Below are 3,563 nucleotides of genomic sequence, written 5' to 3' on the forward strand. Positions count from 1 at the left end.
GCCAGCATTCTCCCACCTGAGCTGCAACACCATCCTGCAGCCTCCTTTGCCTGTTCCTCCCTAGCTTCATCAGCAGACTTCCCCAAACTCCGTGCTCCAGTGCACAGCCATCTTTCTCAAGGGTGGCTGGGCCCCTCCGTCCCGGGGGCTCAGACAGTTAATTACCATCTCCTGTGGGTTTCCTGACACTGGGTATCAAAGTGGCCTGCAGGTAGGTACCCTTGACCCACAGGCATTTCCACCAGCCTTCCTCTGTCTCCAGGTGAGCCGAGCAAGCCTTCTTCCATGAGCCTGAGTTTATGGGACAGTCATATGGGACAACCACAATGGTGTCCTGTCTTTCTGTCCCCTTCCCCATACTGAGAATTTTCTAGAATCAGGACTTGGCGAGGGTCTGATTCTGGGTCTGCGTTAAACATTTTCTGTGCCTTCAGTTCAGAAAAGGAGAGGCCAAATAAGTAAATTCCATAATCCCAGGAGTCCATGCTAGCCTCGGCTACATGTTGAACTTGAGGCCAACCTGGAGCCGGGTGGTCCAAGGGCTGGGATTGATTCAGTGGGCTTGGAGTCAAACCTGAGGACCCTTGGGATGTGTATTCTACCCTCCTTCATCCTAGGGTGTTTCAGCATCCCGGATGAGGTTAGGCTTAAAGTCACATCTCTTCTAACAGGTTGCAGCCTCAGACAGGAACCCTCACCATCTGCGCCTCCTTTCCTGTCTTCTAACAAGGACTTGACAAGATCCTTCTCTCAGGGCTGCGTGGGCCCCTTGAAGTAGTTGGGCTAGTCCTGGGCATCCAGCTTGGGAGTTGCTCAAGTCATACAGCCTCAGGAGGAAGAAGACCTCTCCTGGAGTGCCCTGGAGGCCTGACTGGACAGAGTGATCACCGGTGGCCAGTCCTCTGTGCTGGGTGCCTACATTACCCCAGGCTATCTCTCTCTGCCATTTACCAAGAGACAACAGGTTCAAAGAGGTCAGGCTCTTTGCCCAAGGTCACACAGCCAGTGAGTGAGCTTGGGTCTGAAATCAACTCAAGATCTTAAACGTAAGACCAGTTTGTGTGTCCTCCCCAGGTTCATCTACAGGCCCTTAGAGGGCTGAGCGGCAGCCCAGCCCCAGGCTAGGCAGGCTTCCCTGCCTTCTCTCTGCCCACTGCTAGGTCTGTTTAAACTAGCTGAGCAGGGTGAGGTGGGGAGGCCACAGAGAAGGTACGGAGATGTTTGTTTTCCTTGGGGGTTTATATCAACATTGGTCTTGACATTTCGCCTGTTATTATGTGTGGTTCTTTAGAGGGTGAAATAATATTTTCTTTTGCTTGAGAAAAGGACAAAGTTCAGACGGAGCTCTTGGCCCCGAATGGATTTTCCTTCTCTGCGTTTGCACGGGCCAGAGCTACAGACTTCCCTCAAGGACTGTACCTTGGACACCAGCCTGGGGCTGCAGAGACTCACCCTGGGTGGCAGGTTTGGCCTGGGTGCTGCCTTTACTCCTGCCTGGAGAGATGCTGTTAGTGGGACCCGATGCCTCCCTCCCCTGGCTTCTCTGGGTGCACAAGAGAAGTACGCATGCCTGCCGTCTCGGAGTAGTTTCTTGGTTTGCCCATGCGCAGTTGGAGAGCGGAGCGGTGTTGGTCCCTGTCCTGTGGGACACACGCCTGGGATGTTTATTTGTGTGTGTGTGTGTGTGTGTGTGTGTGTGTGTGTGTGTGTGTGTGTGTGTGTGTGTAAAGTGATGCAATGCATGCTGGGTACTACTAGTGGATCCCACAGACACTGAGGATCCCCACAAGTGTCACAGAAATTGTGTGCCTGGTGACACAGACAGTTCTCAGTGGTCTGTGGGTGAGAGCGGAGCTTCAGACATCTGGTCTCGACCCTCACACCCCAGCCACAGTGCTAAGGATGAGCGCTGGGGACCCATGATAGTGCAGCAAGAGCTTTGCTGTCAGAGCCATTCCCTTGGCCCTTACTCTTTGTCTTCATTAATCTGTTTATAGTTCAGGTACTATTGGTAGGTAAGGTCCCTCCCCCCATCTTGTTAGTTGTCTAGTTTGCTCTGTAGTCTGTCTCTTCTTTCCTTCCTCCCCTTTTGTGGACACAGGGCTTTCCTCTGCAGCATAGACTGGTCAGTCTACATAACGCAGTCTGGCCTCAGACTAAAAGGAATCCTCCTGCTTCTGCCTCTGAAATGTTGGGATTATGCACGTGAGACACAGACCAGGCTTGGTGAGCTTCTTTAAAGCTAACTTTCTCTCTCTCTCTCTCTCTCTCTCTCTCTCTCTCTCTTCAGTTTGAAAGGTTCTAAATTTTATTACTGGACAAACACTCTAATTCAGACACAAGTAAGTCTCCAGGTTAAAAATATTGAAATCCATCTGGTCGGACTGATCGACGATCGCACTTCAGTATAAATCCTCAGTCTTGCCATAGTGTGACTCCTTACAGACCCAGCTTCTTTCTCCTCCAGTGTCTTCTCTGAGAGTTGTACCTGATTTTGTTACCAGTTTTCATCCGAACCCATTGAGGAATAGGACAATTTTGCTTTTGTTTCTTTGCCAGGAATTGCTTGATTCTGAAAGTCTTGTGAGAAGACATGGTGAGGATCTGAATCAGGCACAGAGCGCATGATGGCGGGGGAAAGGAGAAGAGAAAGGACAAGCCGGAAGAACGAGATTAGAAGACCCTAACTTTCTCTTTTTGGTTCGTGCTATACTGTTCTGATTACAGTGAGGCTTCTACAGAACATAAGATGGGCAGAGTGTTTCATACTGACGATGTCTTTTTTTTTTTTTTTCCCTTCTTTTTTTCCGGAGCTGAGGACGGGACCCAGGGCCTTGCGCTTGCTAGACAAGCACTCTACCACTGAGCTAAATCCCCAACTCCCTGACAATGTCTTTACTTGCATTCCAAAGCTCCACACTTTTATATTCCCCCAAAGTTGCTATTTTGGCTATCACGATTTATATCTTTTTATATTAAGATACTTAACACCTCATTGTACTTGTTTTGAAAAGGTTTATTTTTTTTTTAGATTATGTGCATACATGTCTACGTGTGGGCGTGTGTACATGAGTGTGGGTCAGAAGAGGACATCAGATTCCCTGGAGCTGGAGTGACAGCTGGTTGTCAGCTGTGTGACCTGGGTGCTGGGAATTGAACTAGAGACCTCTGAGAAAGGTCTTAACCTCTGAGCCATTTCTCCAGCCCTGTATGTTTGTTTTTTTTTTAATTGTGTTGACTTTCATATTGAAGATGTCTGACCAAGTTTAATTCTATATTTGCCCTTGTCGGTTGTGATGGACAGTTTTATGTCAACTGGACACAAGCTAGAGTCATCTGAAGAGAGGGAACCTCAGTTGAGAAAATGCCTCCATAAGATCTGGCTATAGGCAAACCTGTAAAACATTTTCTTTATTAGTGATTGGTTGGGGAGGGACCAGCCCACTGTGGGGGGCGCCACCCCTAGGCTTTGGTCCTGAGTTCTGTAAGAAAGCAGGCTAAACAAGCCTTGGTGAGCAAGCCAGTAAGCAGCATCCCTCCATGGCCTCTGCATCAGCTGCTGC

General features: G+C 49.2%; 1 pseudogene; it reads right to left on the reverse strand.

Moving 5' to 3' along the window:
- Positions 1-2,439: 2,439 nt before the first annotated feature.
- Positions 2,440-2,666, reverse strand: Rpl39l3 (ribosomal protein L39 like 3; annotated as a pseudogene).
- Positions 2,667-3,563: the final 897 nt, after the last annotated feature.

The sequence above is a fragment of the Rattus norvegicus genome, chromosome 3 (genome assembly GCF_021556685.1).
Source record: "Rattus norvegicus strain SHRSP/BbbUtx chromosome 3, alternate assembly SHRSP_T2T, whole genome shotgun sequence".
NCBI lineage: Eukaryota > Metazoa > Chordata > Mammalia > Rodentia > Muridae > Rattus > Rattus norvegicus.